This window comes from Sus scrofa, chromosome 3 (assembly GCF_054392235.1).
Source record: "Sus scrofa isolate SSC_HxYL_T2T_F1_AM1 chromosome 3, Sscrofa_HxYL_maternal_Yorkshire_Landrace_v2.0, whole genome shotgun sequence".
In the NCBI taxonomy this organism is placed as follows: Eukaryota; Metazoa; Chordata; class Mammalia; order Artiodactyla; family Suidae; genus Sus; species Sus scrofa.
Window position 1 is genome coordinate 102430248 of NC_139385.1, and position 20249 is coordinate 102450496.

The window sequence follows — 20249 nt, forward strand, 5'->3', positions numbered from 1 at the left end:
CAGAAGAAATTATAGCAGTGTATATCATAGTGGTTAGGGGAAACAAAGTCTAATTACACAAGTGAGGAAACTAAGGCACAGCTAGATTAAGTGATTTTTCCCCAAACTGTTGTTGTGGTGGTGATGGTGTTATTGTTATTGTTGTTGCTATTTGCAAAGGTGTTTCTAATAAGTTGGGTATATTTGATCCTCTCAATAACCATGTTGGTAGAAGCACATCTTTCCTCTAATTTTCATTTACAGATAAACTTAGAATATGAGAAGGCATTTTCCCATTGTCAGGTTTTCAAATGCCAGTATCTTTCATGTCATGTTTCTCTTTTCTTATTCTAACTAGAACTTTAATGACCCCATGATTCTATGACTACCTCTCAAATTAACCTTGCATTTCTTATCTGCCATCATATAACAGAAAAGTTTAAGAGCTGTTGAAGAAAAGTCACACTTCTCTTATTCCTCCAGAACCTTATTTCTGCTTGTTTGTTTTTGTTTTTGTTTTTTGTCTTTTTTTGTCTTTTCTACGGCTGCACCTACAGCATGTGGAGGTTCCCAGGCTAGGGGTCTAATTGGATCTGTAGCCGCCAGCCTACGCCAGAGCTACAACATTGCCAGATCCAAGCCACATCTGTGACCTACACCACAGCTCACAGCAACGCCAGATCCTTAACCCACTGAGTGAGGCCAGGGATCCAACCCGCAACCTCATGGTTCCTAGTCGGGTTTGTTTCAGCTGTGCCACGATGGGAACTCTTCTGTGTTCTTATTTTTGAAAAAAAAAAAAAGTTCAGTATTTTGTTTTTCAAGTTTTTCAACCACCTGCTGTATTTGAGCAGTTCTTCTTGATTTTGGAGTCAGGTACATCTCTTCTAAATTATTATTTTTGTTCATTTAATCTAAAGCTTCGTCTAAGCAATATGCGATATTAATTTCTCATATAAGCAATCAATCTGCTTTCCTCTATTTGATTTTGCATCCTCCAATTTCTGATATGCCTTTCTGCTCTCCTTCAATTAGGTTTATAGTTATTGAGATGCCTAAAATCCACTCCACCCCCGACAAAACAATTATTCACCCTTCCTACCCTGTTTAAAATGCATTAAATTTCTATCCACAACTGGAATTATAATGCATTTTCTAGCTTCTTACAGAAAACATCAAACCATTTCTGATGATTTTCTTTTCATCAAGTGCAATTGCTTCAACCCCAATTAGCAAGACATATTTCTCAATCATGTATTCCCTCTTCTGATGAAGAAATTATCACTTGGTTTCTAGGATGTTGACTCATACAACTTTCACTGAAGCATGTTTGCTGTGAATTAATTCTCTTCCTCATTAATTCTCTTCCTCATTTCTACTTATCTTAATGCAACATCCACCCCCTGATATCTTTGGAAGAGCATCACCAAGTGTATTTTCTTTATTACACCATAATCTTTTTAAAAAATTTTATCTTTTTTTTTTTTTTTTTTTTTTTTTTTTTTTTTTACTGCTGCACCTGTAGCATATGGAAGTTCCCAGGCTAGGGGTCAAATCAGAGATGCAGCTGCTGGCCCACACCATTGCCACAGCAATGCCAGATCCAAGCCGCATCTGTGAACTACACCATAGCTTATGGCAATACACCTTTAACTAACTCAGTGAGGCCAGGGATCGAACCACATTCTCATGGATACTAGTTGGGTTCTTAACCCACTGAGCCACAACTGGAATTCCTATTATACCATAATCTTTAAGTCATGATTTTTTTAAGTATGTTGCACTTAGCTTTGTGACAGATACAGAAACTTTTCCCTGAAATAGCTTACCATCAAAGTAGGAGGTCAGATTTCAAAAGGTAAAACATATTTGTTTGTTTCTTCTGTGTTTTTGATCCCCTTCTGAAGACTCATTTTGTTTGGAGCCATTTTGGTTTATCAGTTTTTATAAGGTGAATCCTATCTTCAAGGGAGCTTATAATCTAAGAGTGAGGTGGTTTATTGTGTGTCCCGGAGGAATATACCACCTGGGACTTGGTTTTGCTATGACTTGGTGCAAGTGAGTCACATTTTGTCCCTGTTGCTTCATCACCTCATTTATAAAGTAGAGATGTAAAAGTACCTCATGAGGTATTTGTGAGGTTTAAATGAGATACTTAATGTACCTTTAGGAGAGTTAGGAATTAGAGTTGATACCTATGAACATGGCTGGCACCAAGATATTTTACACACAGTACTTAATCTTCATAATAAACAAGTAGAGTAATCATTATTCTCTGTGATTTTCCCCCCCTTGGGAGATGGCTCAGGAAAGCTAAGTAATTTGCCTGAGGCTTCATCCTATTAGTATATTGAACAAAATTTCAAACTAATTCAATCTGATTCTAAAACCTGTTTCAGGGCAGCGGCAGGGAGAGTGTCGCATAAAGATGAAAAAATAAGTTTTGTTTTAAACTCATTCATTTATTTGTTCAACAAATTGATATGGAGATTGTATTAAAGCTTTGAAAATGGACATGCTCATTGGGAAAGGTAATGAGGGAAGACAGGAGGAGACTCACTCATTTGCTTGTTCAAAAACATGTACTGAACACTGAGCTGCATTGCAAGTATGCACTGGCTGCTAGTTTCCTTGCAAACAAGAAAATCTATTTTGTGCCTGAAAAGCCTGAAGAGAGGCTCCTATGCTCCTATGGAATGCACAACAGGTACTCAAGAGAAAGATTAGGAGCCTTTAACATGGAGGAGGTATTGAAGATTTGGGAATGGATGTGCCCATCTGGGAAGGTAAGGAGGAGAGACAGGGAGAGAATGGAACCACCAGAGCCTTGCAAGGTGCCCATATTAAGAAATAAAGTCAAGGAAAGGACAGAGAAGAGAAGAGGTCAGAGAGAAGCAATATATCCCAGAGTCTAGGGCAATAAACTAATGGCACCTCAGACCACAGGAGGCGACAGCTGCAGAGAAGCCTTATGCTGGAGAAGAAAGTAGATTCTTGGGCTGCTGCAGCAGATCATAGACATCAAGCCAAGCCTGCTGACACATGAGTCAAAGGTTTAAGGGATTGGGATATAGCTAGAGGATTATTCTCATTTGAGGCGACTAGGACAAAGAGCCAGATCCAGCCAAGGACAGAGACAAGACACTCCCCAAGGCAGAACCCTCCTTATGACTTTGCTTGTTAAGAATCAAGTCTTAGGAGATTCCCCATAGGCCTTTTAAAGACCTGAGGAGCAATCCAATAGGACTCTTCTTCCAGACAGACTAGGGGAATCCTTACTGCACTGTCCTGTGTAGGTGGGGCCCCTGAAGGCTTCCAAACCAGATGGCCAGATGGGTCTTTCCTTCCAGGGAGAACTGGTGAAGTTCACCATCTGTTCCACTAGAAACAAAGCTTTTTCTTTGTAATTTTGACCTGGCCGAGCCATTTCTAGTAGTTGTTATGAAATTGTGAATTACACAGCATTCCAATCTAGACACAATGAAAGAGTGTAGAGGGGTAAGGCTCTTGAGTTAGACAAATCTGCACTTGCATTCTGAGTCCAGCACTGCTGATAATTGTACAATCTCTTTGTGTGTGAGTTTTTGTCAGAATGAGAGAAGATAACAAAGGGTTATTTTGATAGTTTAAGACAGCGTATGTCAACCTTGAAGCCCATAGAGGAGATGCTCCAATAAAATAGAAGCATTTTGAATAGTATGGTATATATTATGAATAATAATACCAATTACTGTAAAAGACATGGGAGATCTGAGAAAAGACATGGAGCTGAGAAAAATGATGGAGGCAACTCTGAAAGAGCAATGGTCCTAAGGACTCAAATTGCAAGAAGTTAAGGAAAAAGTGAACAGTGAAGAGATTAGAAGCAGGTTTTTTTTTTTTTTTTTTTTTTTTAAGAGATTTGGCAATGGACAGAAGAGAGATAGACCCTTTGGTCTATTGATGGGAGAAGTCTAATGCTGAAAGGAAGTTTCTAACTCCTGATCATAACTGTGAAATCAAAACAAATGAGAAAATCAGTTCTAATCTACTTGGGAATAAATATGCTTTTGAAAAGTTAGTTTTCTTACACAAATCACTACAAGAGTTTTATGGAGACATTAGGAGAGAGAAATTGAATATGCCAGAAAGATAATAGCTTCTATAGTATGTTGCTTCTTCTTCTTTTATGGCCTTTATTTATGTGTTTGCATTATTTCGGCACTTGGGCCTCATTTCTTCATGCACAATAGGCTGGAGGGGAACACAGCTAATGATAGCAGTGGAAATTAGAATAATGCTGGACTCCAAGCCTTTACTTGAAAAAGGGATGCCTGTCCCCTCAGCTCCTCCCTTCCTCTGTCAAAATTCCAAGTGATGTGCATTCTCTGAGGGGGCCTTTCCAGTCTTCCTGGAACCACCATGGGTGCTGTTCCTTGATCTCTTTCCGTTAATCTTACATTTGCCTGTCAGAGAGAACTATTCATTCTCAGAGACTCAAATGCTAACCCTGCCACCCTTGCTAAGGTGCTTCCCTCCCTTGCAACAGCAGTGGGGTGAGGAATTGGAGAGAAGGGGTGAAGGGGCCTTTTTTCTTACTCTGGCCTATAAATCATAGTCAAAGAATTTGGAACATGCCCTACTATCTGAAAAGAAAAAAAAAAAAGAAAGAAAGAAAGAAAAAAAAAAATAGTACAGAGAACAACTGAGTCACCCTTAAAGCACCTCTTATATCTCAAAACAATTAATTATAGACCAAGTTCTTTCCTGCTTTCAAGACTCAGAACATAATTTCTATCAAATCAAATCACAGTCTAGAATACTATTCTTACTTGGTTGAGTGTCTTAAACTCAGCACCCTAGGGTCTCACCATCATTTCCAAAGCCCTTTATATTTCAGTCTAGATGGCCACTAGGACCTCATAAAAATAACACCTGATGCTCAATCTCCCCACTGTACCAGGATTTCTAACCTGGATGTGCAAATAGGGCCTCAACTGGATATTCATCATTTTTGTTTGTTACTTCTGAGCAGAGGTTTTCTCTTATTCACATAGAATCCCTTTTAGTACTTGGAGAGTAGCTTGGGCATAGGCACAAAATACAGGTCAACTGAACAAATGAATTGGATATTAAGCATTGATGAAGGGGTCAGCCATGAACAGTCTGAGGGTCTTTAATGTTGAGAGAGGTTGGGAGGGAGAGGCGAGATGAGGACTCTAAGATGGAGAGGAGGGAAAATGAGAAACCCCCAGGTTTAGTACTTTTTTTTTTTTTTTTTTTTGGATTCAGGTGGTACTAACTAGACTGAATGGAGTTAAACACAAAACATAAACACAAATAATTGTTTCAATGATTAAGTAACACACAGCCCATTTATACCATTTCTGTGGATCTTGAGGGAAAGACATGTGTCAGCTCTTTTCTCCAGCCTCAGCTCTGTCTTAAAAGGCTTTATTTTTTGGCTTAATGAGTCTCTTTTAGCACAGCACACATTACCACATCTAACACAGTTTTCAGAATCCTTTCTCCATGTCTAACGACCTGGAGCAAAGGGCTCCCTTTACAACACTCCAACACAGATGCCTATGATTGTTGAAGGTTGCCAGATAATTCTAATGCGTATTTTTATTTTTTTAGGACAAAGAAAATTTGTAGACATATGAATAAAGTTTCACTTTACGTAGTATGACTATATGTCATCATCTACCTTGGTAATCAAATATGAAATACAAAACTAAGGGAATGTAAACATACTTTTATAAGTGCAAATATACTTTATCAGTTTGGAAAGATCTTGAGCTCTGAAACACTGCAATTATTGTCTCAGATTGCTAATTTTAAAAGAATGTGTCACTATTTATTCATGTTTCCTTTTCACAGTTTTTACCTTTTTAAAAATATCTTTTCATGTATTTCACAGGCTGGGATGTCAACTGTATCATTGCCTTACAACTTCAAGTGTATAATAACATCTGTTTTTATTTAATGTTTCTCATATGTTATGTCTCATTCAATAGCATGTTTCCAACAGCATAAACAAATATAAGAACATCTATCACTTGCCACTTAAAAATTTCCTTTAATCTCTAAAACATGGCCAAAACATAGATGTTACTACAGAAGTCAAGGGAATTTTGGTTACTTTCCCCTTTGGAAACAATAGGTAAAATTACATTGTGCAATTAATGCAACAAAATTTATGCTGTTAGAACTATCTACCGTGGATATCAGATCTACTCCAAAAACATGAAATTATATTTGCATCTATTTGATTTCTAAGACATTTTCCTTTCTACCATGTAAATCTTATTTTATGAGTCACATTTTTTTAAAACTGATAGTATTAAAGACAAAAGTTGAATATGTTGCTGTCTTGCTGTGTGTATATGTATACATACTTTTTTTTTTTTTTTTTTTTTTTTTTTTTTGCTTTTTTAGGGCCACATCTGTGGCATATGGAAGTTCCTAGGCTTAATTGGAGCCACAGCTGCTGGCCTGTGTCATAGCCACAGCAACTCAGGATCCAAGCCTCGGCTGCAACCTACACCACAGCTCTCAGCAATCCCAACCCACTAAGTGAGGCCAGGGATCAAACCCGCATCCTCATGGGTACTAGTTGGATTCTTTTCACTGAGCCACAGCAGGAACTCCCATATACTATATTTTTAATTTAATTTTAACAGTTTTTAATGAAAGTTGTATATAAGATTATTCCTGTACCTTCTTTCTTATATTTGCCCTTTTCCTTTCCTACTTGGCAAGATTTGGCTTTACCCTCAAGGATTTTTTGCAGTCTTTGTCAAGTTTAGCCTAGTGATGACCACCTTGCTGGAGTGAATGCCCACATAGACAGTTGTGCCATTAGACTTCTCCTGCTGCAACTGGTTCAGTGTAAATGACATATTTCTTCTTGGAAATCTGGACTACTTTGCTAATTTGCTGCCCTTTGCGGTGCTCCTGCACATCCTGAACTTCATCCTTTCAGATGATGGGCATAGATGGGACTGTACTTCTGCATCAGATCTTTGGGAAGAAGGGAAGACCTAATCTTCTTGTAATGTGGGTGGGCGCTGATGTGCCTTTTTACAGTTCTTACTTCAGTCAGAAGTCACAAAGGGATTGAACTTCATTTTGGTCACTGGCACTTCAGCAGTCTTACTATATTTTTCATGCTGCATGGTTGTATTATTTTAAAAATAGAGAAATTATGGGAGAAATGGATATACTTGTAAAGTCAGTGTCCTTTAAGTATATCGTACTTATTTCTGCTGGAACTAGGTGACATAGGCCCTATGGGCTCATGTTCTGTCTACAGAAGCACTGAGATAGAGCTGGGCTGATTGGAATGAAAAAAAATTCTCTAAACATCTCTAGAGTGTTCACATAAAAATCATTCCCCTTGCAGTTTCCATTGTGACTCAGTGGAAATGAATCTAACTAGGATCGGTGAGAATACAGGTTTGATCCCTGGCCTTGCTCAGTGGGTTAAGGGTCTGGCATTGCTATGAGCTGTGCTCTAGGTCATAGACATGACTTGAATTCCATGTTGCTGTAGCCATGTTCCTGTGTAGGCCAGCGGCTACAGCTCTGATTCGACCCCTAGCCTGGGAACCTCCACATGCCAAGGATGTGGCCCTAAAACAAAACAAAACAAAACAAAACAACAAAATGCCAGTTCCCCTTAGTTATCCCACACAGCAGTTATTTACCTACTCATGCTTCAGTTTATAGGACTCATAAGAAATAACATTTGATCAAAAACTGATGGTTCTGTTCAGATAAATGGCACAAACAATCTACTCTTAGATAATTTCATTTTGAAATGATTGATGGCAGAGTGTCAAGGGGAAGGGGGGAGAAAGAATATGCTCATTTGGCCCAGGCCAGGGACTTTTTAGGACTGGCAGCTCTTGATCACTACACTGATCTTGGCCCTTTTGGCTGGCATGCCTGCCTCAATAAAGTGCCCCAGGAACCTGCTCTGCTTCTCCATCTTTGTGACAGACTTCCTGATGCTGGTGTTTTCATGCCAGTTTTGTCTTTTCCACTTGAATTTTTCTCCCAGGTTTTTTTTTTTTTCTCTAAATTCCTCTGTAGTTATGCACACACCACACACAAGTATTTGTCACAAGGAGCAACTTTTACACTGAACTAGTTTCCTGTTTTTTTTTTTTTTTAAATCCAGGGATTTCCCTGGTGGCCTGGCAGTTAAGGTCTCTGTTGTTGCTGCTGTGGCTTGGGTTTTATCCCTGGCCCTGGGGGAGTTCTGCACGCCTCCGGCACCGCCCCCATCCCCCAAAAAAAGAGCATCTGAAGGGTCAAGCTTGCTGCAACAGATGACACAGTCTTTAGAGATGGACAGTCTATGCTCTGAAACCTGTGGCCTCTTCTCTCTACCCTGGTTAAGGAGAGAGCCTGGAAGTCATTGTGCTCTTTGCTGCCTGAACTAAGAGCAAGTTCTGTTTCCAAAGTCACCTATCCCAAACTGACAGCAAGTTCTATTTCCAAAGTCACCTGTCCCACCTCTACCATTGTGCCATTACTGTTAGAACATCTGTAGTGCCTCACAGAAGCTCTCTTGGATCATATACTTGCTACATAAGTGTGTGAAGAAGCATGACCCTCTTTCTTCTGGGGTGGGCAGGCTGTAACAAGTATCAGTTTATGAGCTGGCTTGGCAGCTTTTACACTATTAAGCCTATTTATATGTTTCTAGTGTCATTTGCCCTTGCCCTTGAAAACTATAAATTGACTGCTAGAGTCTCAAATCTGGCTTTAATACCTAGTGGTTGTGTACCTTGAACAAGTTTCTTTATTTCATCTGTAAAATAGAGGTGATAGGAGTAATCATTGTAGCTAGCAGGCAGGGCTTATGGTGGGGATTAAATGAGATGCTGCATTCAAAGAGTTTAGCACAGTGATTGGCCCATAATAAGCGGTCACTGAGCTGCAGATGTTATTCTTATCCCCTCTTTATTATGTGTTCCTGGACCTTCACTGCCAGGAGCAGGGTTGAAAGGGATTTGGGGCCTGCCTAACCAAGGTCGAAATTTGGATCTGAAAAAATAACTGTCTGAGATTCACACAAAGGGTTTTATAAGCATCAGACATGTAGTAATTCTGTGGGAATGGAGCTTAATAGCCAAGGGAAGGAAGCCAAGCCTGAATCTTTGCTGAAGGGCGCTTGACTTATGTTTAGCAGGCAGACTGGGGCATGTTTCCAGGCTCAGCTTTGGGGGCATTTGCTGAAGGATGAGATAAGTGCTCTCTCCCACCTAGCAGATTCCCTCTCCCCAGCACAGCACAGAGATCTCACTGATGTCAGCCCCCTGAGGAAGAGCCCGTGAGTGCAGGAAAAGAATCATAATAGCAGGGGAGGGAACTGGAATAAGACTTGGTGAAACATCAAGGAGCAATGAAATCATAGGCATCGTGATAATTAAAATTAGATAACCCAGAACTTCCCTGGATATACATTTCGTTTGTCACTATCATCTTTTGTCCTACTTTCTCCTTTCTGCAGATTGCATTCTATCTTCCCTTAAATATCTGACTCAAATGTGTGTGTGTGTGTGTGTGTGTGTGTATACACACACTGTCCTATTTACAAAAAGACAGAGGGCTTCAGACTCTTTATACTGAATAGTCCTTCCTACCTTTTGTATCTATTTTTCCCCTTATCCACTCATCAAACACATTATGTGGTGACTTTTTATTAGAAATCAAGCTTAGAACTGGGGGTAAAATGTTGGACAACTTCAGTCTCTGACCTTAAAGTACTGGCTTTATTATCTCCCTACCAGATTGTTGGATGAACCCCTAAAATGCTGTGGACACTTTTTTTGCTTCTTTTCAGCACGTTGATCACTAGCATTTCCACATATTTTGTCAACTATTATGTCAAAACCATTCACCAAAAGCAGAGGCTTTTTTGAAAGAAAAGCATACTTGGTACAGGACACTCTTGATTCAGGAGAGGGAATTAGAGTATAGTGGGCTGATGCCAGTTGTCCAGGAGAATGCCATGTAGTGTCCTGTGCTCTCATGGGTTAGTAATGTAAAAGTGTTTAGATCATGGGGGGAAGCTATGGATACTAACAGAATACTCTGGATTGTTTCATAGATACAGCAGTATCACAGAAAGTAGTTCATAGACAGGGTTATACAGAACCAGCATTTCATAAAGCTACAGAAACAGTGAATGTATTGTTCAAGTACATTTTATAACCACAACAGTGTAAAATTCCATCTTTTTAAATAGTAAATACAAACTTTTAAAAAAGTGTTATCCCATTCTTATTTTTTTAATTTTAATTTTATTTTTAAAATTTTATTGGAGTATAGTTGACTTACAGTATTGCATTAGTTTCAGGTGTACAGCAAAGTGAATCAGTCATACATACATATAAGTGCATCCATTCTTTTTTCCCATCTAGGTTATTACAAAATATTGAGTAGATTTTCCTGTGCTACATGGTAGGTTCTCATTAGTCACCTATTTTATGCAGTAGTGTGTATATGATATTCCCATCCCCCCAATTCTTCCCTCCTCCCAGTGGTTTCACCTATGGTAACCATAAGATTGGTTTTAAAATCTGTTTGTTTCTGTTTTATAAATAAGTTCTTTTGTATGATTTTTATTAGTATCCACATATAAGTAATGTCCTATGATATTTGTCTGATTTACTTCACCAGTATGATAATCTCTAGGTCCATCCAAGTTGCTGCAAATGGCATTATTTCATTTTTTATGGCTGAATAATATTCCATTGTATATATGTACCACATCTTGATAAAAATCTCCAATTGAGAACTTATCTAATGTCTCTCATTTGAAACTGTATGTGAATTAGTGATTTAAAGAATTAACTAAAAATGCTTTTGTAACATTCAATATTTACAAGGGGATTTAAAGCTCATGAAGTTTTAAAATTCACTTTATTATGCTCAATACTTGAGCAACAATGAGCCTTACATAGTAATTGGCATCTAACAGCTGCTCCATAAATACATCAGTTCATCAGTATATATATTTGCTCACCATTTGTGAAGAACTGCTATAAGCCAGTTACTGTGGACGTGAAAGCGAATAAAGCAGAATGGTTTCTGACTTCCCATGGTGTTACCATCTAATAGGTGAGAGAGATACATGCCTAGAGAACCATCAGCAGTTAGACCTTTGTCTATTTTCATAGCAGATAGGGTCAATTTCTGATTAGTTTGAGAAAATTAAGTCAGAGAAAATCGGTAAGTGAATGCAGAAAAGCCAGTAAGTAGCTGAAAACAGACTAAAACAGAGATATTGTGTCTGAATGATGTTATATTGTTTGGTAAGGAATTGGTGAAGAAGAGTGAGGCAGACAGCAGGCACTCCAGGTTTTCTGTCATGCATCATCTATGCACTCACAGTTTTAAACAGATTATACACATTCTGCATACTTCTCATTAAAATATATGGTTTCATGTGGTGCAGATTCTTTGAGTCCTTTCTGTGAAAAACCCAATATTATAGTTATTATTTGAGTTTAACTATGCTATTTTTAAATTAGTCAACATTGATCAATCAGGCTCTGATTCTATTTTTCCACAATACTGCATAGTAGGTCATGAGGAATATGTAAAAAAGAAACTTCCTCACTCACAGGGGTTGCTTTTTGGTTTTCAAAAAAATACATATATTTATTGAATTATGGATGCCATTTCCAAAGTAGTAACTTTCCCAGAGCATGGTCTTATGGAGTGGATGTGTGATATGGGGAAAGAGCTTGCTGTGATTTACCTCAGCTAACAGCAGGTTTGTTTGGAGAGATTTTGCTTATGGGTAAAATGCTGAGTCTTTATTGAGTGCCAAGGACAAAGTAGGCACTTAAAAAAAAAGATAACCCTGACTAGAGTTCATCATTTTAATACTTTATTTCATTTATATTTGTTTAATGCTAATACCATCTTATCCTGATTGGCAATGGTAACTTTGAAAAGGACATTCAAATATTATCACAATTGATCCTCACAAGACTTTCCCAAACCTCAGTTGTTTATATATCACTTCCGTAATTGTGCCATATTTACATATTACCTATATTATCATTTACTTAGTATTTTATATTTCAACTTAACTTACTTTGGCAATTAATCTCATCCTAAAATAATATTATCCATAAGATTACAACTTGAATATGCTAGTTGTACTTTTTTCTTCCAAGTACAAATTCAAATAAATATAACTTGGAAATTCAGTACATTTTTGAACTACCTAACATCATGTAGCACATCTCCAGGGGTGTGAGTCTCAATTTTCGAAAGTTACAAGGCAACTTTGTGAAATAGGTGAAACAAGGATTGATACGTTCATTTCCCATGAGACAGCTGGAGCTTAGAGAAGCACATTCTGTACAGCCAGACAAGGAGAGATTGTGTGTCGTCTGAGGTCATGGAGCTGAATGAAGACAAAGTTGGCACTGGAAGCCAGGTTGCTCACCTCACTGTTGTAAATTCTCTCTAGCTCACACTCTCTTTTTGGAAGTTCTCTCTCCTAATACAGAACAGAAGCAATACATTGGTACCACATGAAAATATAATAATGGAATTTATAAATATTTGATTTATCTAGCATAAGCCAAGAACCCAAGGTGCATTTTTATAAAGCTAATTACAATAACATGTTTTGTTTTCAAATAAATGAATACATTATTAAAAACATTTTATTAAATATCACCCTATACCTCTAAATTCACTAATTGTCTTCAGTAGCTGTTGCAATATTAGCTTCTATGTGTCCCCAAACCTTCTGATTATGGAAATGGTAGCAAAACAGATATACAAACTCTCTTCCACTGAAGTGGAAAGGAATTTGAGGTTAAAATAAAATGACTCAGTAGCGGCATGCTGTCTAAGTAATATTTAGACTAAGTAATATTTCTTAGTTCTCTGTGAGGAGAACTCTTTTGGTTAAGACATCATTGATGCTTTGTATTAAATGAGGCTTTGGCCAATATATTTAATCATTCATTCATTCATTCAAAAATATTGAATATGTTCATACTACTACATACTAGATATTATTCTATGTCAGAATACAGCAGTGAATAAAAGGATTTTTTTTTTAACCTTTATGGTGCTTATACTGACTACTGGAAATACTCTGATACTAAACAAATTTTTTTTTTTCTTTCACTTTTTAGGGCCGCAGCCATGGCATGTGGATATTCCCAGACTAGGGGTCGGATCGGAGCTACAGTAGCCAGCCTACACAACAGCCACAGCAACGTGGGATCTGAACTGCACCTGCGACCACAGCTCATGACAATGCCGGATTGGATCCTTAACCCCCTGAGTGAGGCCAGGTATTGAACCCGCATCCTCATGGGTACTAGTTCGATTCATTACCGCTAAGCCACAATGGGAACTCCCTAAACACATTTAAAAATATATAATTCACTCATAGATAGTATGTGTTCTTAAAAAAAAAAAATCAAAGTCACTGTGCCAGGAGAAGAAGAGGGTAGCACTTTCATATAAGATTGTCACATAGTTCTATACTGAGGTGACATGGGAGACAAAACCTGAAGAAGATGAGGGAGTGATCCCTTGACTACATTGAGGAAGTTCCTTCTGGGCAGAGACAAGAACAAGAACAAACTGTAAGGCATGAGAAGGTCTGGTGAGTTCCAGAAAGAGCCCAAATGCCAGTGTGGCTAGAGCGAAATAAGTGAGAGGAGTTGGATCCCAGGAGTGGCAGGGGGAGGCAGGGGTATCCATTTGAGAAGGACTATGGCTTCTCATCTGGTAACACTCATGTCGCTAGCCCATTTTATCCAACAGGAAGAAAATCTGTGTGGCTCTCTCAGAGGTGTTTAGAAACTGTCATTGCCCACCAGAGTAGCTGAGTGCTTGCTACCAAGTATACCTGACTGGTCTCTCTTGGGACATGGTGCTTCCCCAGGTGACTGCTTTGTGCTCGCTGAAGCACTAGACTCATGATCATCACTATAGTTGGCAGTATGAATGAATCATTTGAATGGGTTCAGTGATTCTCTTCGCTGATGCTCCATCAACAACCAACACACCAATAGAGAAGGAAATCATTCCACAAGTCAGTATAAATCTCTTTGCTTAATATTTTAAAAAATTTTATTTCATTGAAAAAACACTACCTGTTCTATAAAGAACACTGAGTATACTGGGTACTGTGTAAAGTACTTTGCATTTATTTACAAAATTTTAATCTTCACTATAATTAAGCGCAGTTTTTTTTGTTGTTGTTATTGTTTCAGTTTGGGGTTTTTTTGTTTGTTTGTGTTTTCAGTGGCATATAGAAGTTCCCAGGCCAGGAATCCAAGCTGCAGTTGAGACCTACACCACAGCTATGGCAACACCAGATCCTTAACCCACTGAGCTGAGCCAGGGATCAAACGTGCACCACTGCAGAGACAATGCTGGATCCTTAACCCCACTGTGCCACAATGTGAACTCCTGTTGTTGTTGTTAATTATGATTAAAAAAAACCCCACATGATATAAACTTTACCATCTTAACCATAAATGTACAGTTCAGGAATGTTAAGTATAGTCTTATTGTCCAATAACAGATCTTCAGAATTTCCTCATCTTGCAAACCTGAAACTTTATATCCATTCAACTCTATTGGGAGTTCCCTGGTGGCTTTGCATGTTAAGGTGTTACTGCTGTGGCACAGGTTCCCTCCCTGGCTCAGGAATTTCTGCATGTCATGGACAACTCTGTGTTTCCCCCTCTCAAGCATCTGTTAACCACCATTCTACTTTCTATTTCTATGAATTTGACTACTTTAGATACCTCATATAAGTGGAGTCCCAGTTTTACATATGAAGAGACCAGTGTTTAGAAAGTTTAATTAACTTGCTTAAAGTCATTCAGTTACAAAGTGGCACTGAGGACTTGAATCCAAGTCTGATGCTGGAATCCATGTGGTTAACCACTTAGTAGCCCACTATTTCTCAAACCAGAATGCTCAGAATCTGTGGGAAGAGGGTGAGGTATGTAGTTTTATTCTTAAGGACCTTGAATTTTCTATTTCCTCTAAAAGTTTGCATACTCTATTCAAGGAATACAGTGCCAAACTGAAGCGATGAGCCTGTGGCTTTATGCCAGGCTCAAGGACATTCTAGACTTTCTCACTTACTATTTTTGTTTGACACATTGACCTTTTCATTTGTACATGGGGCTGAGATTAAGAACTCTCTTTCACATTCATGTAGGTGTACTATGATTAAAGCATTGACCCAACATATCAAGCTATGGTGACAGTATTGACAGTGACCAAGCCTAGATGGCCCATTCATTTAGGTTTTTCATCCTTAGGTCAAAGGAACCCCTTCACTTAGCAGAGGGAAACTCGTTCCTCCACTAGTACATTTCCAAGTCATATGATGTCAAAGTAAGAATAGTTCATCATATTCATACTCTCTGCCAATAGCTGTCCATTTGTTCCTTCCTTTTTGCAGAAAAGAACTAAGATAATTTAAATATCATTAAACTTAAAAGATAAATGTTGGATGCTTGGTAGGAAATAAATAGAACACTCACTGTGACCACATTTCTAAACCGACAAAATCAGGACAGACGGGCTAACGAGTACAAATGTATTTATGGGTTACATGGAAGAGACTATTTGATCAAGACTGACCTAGAAATGTAAGAACATATGGTCACCCAAAAAACTTGGAATCTCCATTTTTAGCATATTGAGTTTAAAGGATAATTGTTGGCTTCCCTGGAACAAAAGTAGAACTTTCTTAGAGCAACAGATCTTTGAAGCCATTAACTCTGGGGATTGATGAGGATGTTACCTCTGTGCTGACTCCGGTACATAACTTCTTACTCTCCTTCAAAATTATTCTGTGGCCCAAACTTGAAATCAGACATGTTCAAGGATATATTAAGGCAGTGTACTGGGTAGACTTTTTCTTTCCATGTACTTAGCAGGGGAAAAGAGAAACTATCATCAATTTCATGGGTTACATTCAACAAACTCCAGCAAGTTGTCTAGCTCATCCTTAGTTACTTGCTTTTTTGTTTTGTTTTGGTTTTGGTTTAGCTTTTTAGGGCCATACCTGTGGCACATGGAGGCTCCCAGACTAGGGGTCCAATGCTGCTGGCCTAACGCCACAGCCACAGCAACGCAGGATCCGAGCCGCATCTGCAGCCTACACCACAGCTCATGGCAATGCCAGATACTTAACCCACTGAATGAGGCCAGGGATGGAACCCACATCCTCATGGATCATAGACAGGTTTGTTAACCACTGAGCCACGAAGGGAACTACAAGGTCATCATTAGTTACTTGTGATCAAGGTGAGGAATAGGACTCAGAGATCTACAGCACACAAAATACTGTGGGAGTGATATTCATAATAACGTTAATGTAATATTTTGAGTGACCTTATCTTACCTTTTTACAAGTGCCAGAAGAGTGATGAACTCAGCCTTGATGATTGGAAGATCATGAGGTCTGGGTCATCTATTCTGAATCTTACACTTTAAAATTTTACCTTGTAGAGAAGGAATTTCTAGATTCTGTGAATCTAAAGCATAACATCCACAATACAATATTTGGTAAATAGAAAGTACTCATACTTTTTAGCTCTTTACTCAGCTTGCAAACATTTTATGAGTACCATTAAAGATCAGGTGTTGTGCAAGGGGCACTAAGATACAAAAGTTTACATGACCCAGTCTCTAACTCTTAGTAAATATGTGTTCACTGTAGAAACAGACAGGGAAATGAGTAATTACAATACTACACTATAAGTTCTCTGATGGGGTGAATGCTTTGTGCTATGGAAGACCCAGAGTAGGGTATCAGGGAAGGCTTCTCAGCCTTCATATACCAGTGAGTTTTAAAAGGTGAGTAGATTAACCAGGTTAAAAGGTTGGGGAAGAAGGAGGTGAAAAACACTGAATGAATAAATAATGGGGTCAGAGAGAAAGGAGAGAAGAGATGGAGGAAGGGAGATAATATATACAAAGTCATGTGTTCCTGTGGGGGAGGAGGGGTTTGCTGTGATTGGACCCTGGGGTCTTTGAAAATGAGTAACAATGAAGTTAGTAAGATACATAGGATCAGTTATGATGGCCATTGTGAGGGTTGGTAGGCAACTGACACCCATATGGTCAAGTCAAGAAACTGGAAACTACTGGAGATGTTCCTGGGGAAGTACGACTATAAGTATTTTAGATATAAACACACCTAAACATATGAGATATTTTGATTTTTTTCCCTTGGCAGATCCCAAAGTATGGTTAACAGTGAACTGAAAAGTTTGTTAGATTGTGTTTGCATGTTAGCTTTACTAGTGGTTTTCCCTTTCTCTTCTCTATTTTCTTTTTGCTATCTTTGTTTTATCCTTTTTGTCTTTTCTTCCATCTGCTAAGTAATTATTTTTATGGCCTATATTTTAGGGTTATAATTTTATTAGCCAAATATAAAATCACTATTAAAGGCCAAATCTGCACATTATGTTGAATAATCCTTTAGCCCTGTCATTAAGAAAACATTTTGAAGATCAGACAAAATTCCTGGATATTAACAATATTAAATTATTGTGAACAGGTGGTATGTATGTTCTCAAACAGAAGCTTATTCATTTATACCTTTTTTTTTAAATCAGAAAAACCATAACCTCTTTACACTAGTATACACTGGTACACTGGTATCAGAGTGAAATTTGGCTGTATACAGCATTTTTTTTCTTAAGATGTCATTGCCCACCATGACCTAGCCATGTTTTGAAGTGTACCTAGTTTGCATCACCTGGCTCATAGTCTTGCTGCCTCTCAATAACTGTCTGTTCTTGGATAAATCAATACCCTGTCTGAGCTCTTAAATATAAGCTAGTTTGGCTCCATCATTCCTTGCCAGGTATCTTATTGCCTAGGACTTAGAGCTGCCCACTCTGTGCTTGGCATTCTCGAGAGAGAGAGGGTTCCGGCTAGTCCCTTTCCGTTGTAACCATGACATTCTGTCTTGTGATCCCTCCAAAATCTCCTGCTTCACTTTAAACCTATTTTTCTGTACTAATTCCCTTTGCACTTAAAATGATTATCACAGAAAACTCTTGTTTAAGAACTCAGCATATATTTATCTGTTGAGGCTAGTAATTAGATTAAACCCCTTCATTTTCTTTCACTGGGCTACAAATTTATCTTTTCTATCACCAGCATATTCTTATGGGAAGGTAACATATAGCCAATTTGAATTTATTTATTTATTTATTTATTTATTTATTGGTTTTTTGTCATTTTGCCTTTTCTTGAGCCACTCCTGCGGCATATGGAGGTTCCCAGGCTAGGGGTCTAATCAGAGCTGCAGCCGCCAGCCTATACCAGAGCCATAGCAGCGCGGGATCTGAGCCGCGTCTGCAACCCACACCACAGCTCACAGCAACGCCGGATCCTTAACCCACTGAGCAAGGCCAGGGATCAAACCCACAACCTCATGGTTCCTAGTCAGATTCGTTAACCACTGCACCACGATGGGAACTCCTATTTGATTTTTAATTACTCATAGAGGGATATTTATAAAAGTGGAACTGGCAATATGAGTATTAATTATTATTTGGATTAATCATTATTGGACCTTTGGCATATAAGATAAAAGATGCTGCCACATTAAACTTAAAACTTCCTTCCTTCTGTTCCTGTCTTTCTTTTTTCTCCTCATTTGTTCTGGCTTAGTCTAGTGACTTGATTCAACCACTACAATGCAGTGGAAAGGTTGCTATGGCTTTTCAAGTCTAAGCTTTAAGGGGGTCTGGCACTTTTGGAAGCCCTGAACCATTACAATTTGATCTGGAAGAAACCATATATTGAGGTCACACAGGGAGAGACTGAGTCTACGTGGAGAGAAGCCATGTGTCCCAGCTGTCCCCCAAGGTGTCACTCAGCCCAGCAGATGCTTCATCTCAGGATTTGGAATCTGGTGTGAGCAATGCAGAAGAGCAGGAGGCTTAGGATTTGTTCTGAAAGGCTAGCATCTTGTTTCCGAATGCAGCCACTGAGACAAGGGCAGGAGTGGGGACTCAGCATCTGGTATAGATAGCAGTAGCATAGCAGTAGCATCCTTTCCAGAACCTGCTTTGAATGCAGTTTCTGGTCCACTAGTAGCCCTCATTTTCCACTTAGAGAAAAACAATTAAAACATTTTTTAGGAGTTCCCATCGTGGTGCAGTAATTAACGAATCCGACTGGGAACCATGGGGTTGCGGGTTGGTCTCTGGCTTTGCTTGGTGGGTTGGGATCTGACGTTGCCCTGAGCTGTGGTGTGAGTCGCAGACGTAGCTTGGATCCGAGTTGCTGTGGCCCTGGCGTAGGCCGGTGGCTACAGCTTCGATCCAGCCCCTAGCCTGGGAACCTCCATATGCTGCAGAAGCAGCCCTAGAAAAAAGGCAAAAAGACAAAACAAACAAACAAACATTTTTTAACCCATTTCCTTCATACCCATCTCCTGCCTCTGGCAAACACCAATGCATCTATGAATTCGGTCTTGTTTCTAGGGTTTTTTCCATTGTGTGTGTGTGTATCTGTGTATACACACACACACGTAGATATAGATAGATAGATATAGGTATATACAACAGTTTCTTTATCCATTTCACCCTTTGATGGTCATTTAAGTTGTTTCCCTTATCTTGGCTATTGTAAATAGTGCTGCAGTGAACATGGGGTGCATACATCATTTTGAGTGAGTGATTTATATCCAGAAGTGAAATTTCTGTATCATATGGTAGTTTCTTTTCTTTCTTTCTTAAAAAAATTTTTTTAGGAAACTCCATACTGTTTTCCAAATGGCTGTATCAATCTACATTCCCACCAACAGTGCATGAGAGTTCCTTTCCTCCATCTCCTCACCAACACTTGTTGTTTCTTGTCTTTGTGGTAGTAACCATTCTAACAAGTGTATTTGGACTTAATAGTGTTCTAGACAGTGTTGAAATTGGGAATAGAGTACAAGACACAAGCTCTTCTGCTTAGGACATACCATGGAGAAAAATCACTGAACGGTTAAGCCAGACAGCCACCCAAAGGAGAGAGAAGCAGCAGTTGCAGATATCCAGAATGTGCTGCCTCCCTGCTCTGTGCAGCCTCTTGCTTGGTGTGTACCTCTTCCTTCCTTCCAGCCTTCTTCATTTGTCTTATTTCTTGGCCCTCTTAGCTCTCCCTTTCAGCATCTATTGGAGAAAATAGTGAGTCAGAATTTTCTTATAAACCGTTCCTCTCGGTTTTATCTCTAGAGGAAATAATAGTATTTT

General features: G+C 38.8%; 1 protein-coding gene and 1 pseudogene across 50 annotated transcripts in view; one reads left to right on the forward strand and one right to left on the reverse strand.

Moving 5' to 3' along the window:
* NRXN1 (neurexin 1) overlaps positions 1 to 20249 on the forward strand; it is a 1114648-nt gene that overhangs the window by 443232 nt on the left and 651167 nt on the right. The window lies entirely within an intron of this gene.
* Positions 6712 to 7091, reverse strand: LOC106509822 (ribosomal protein uL24-like pseudogene; annotated as a pseudogene).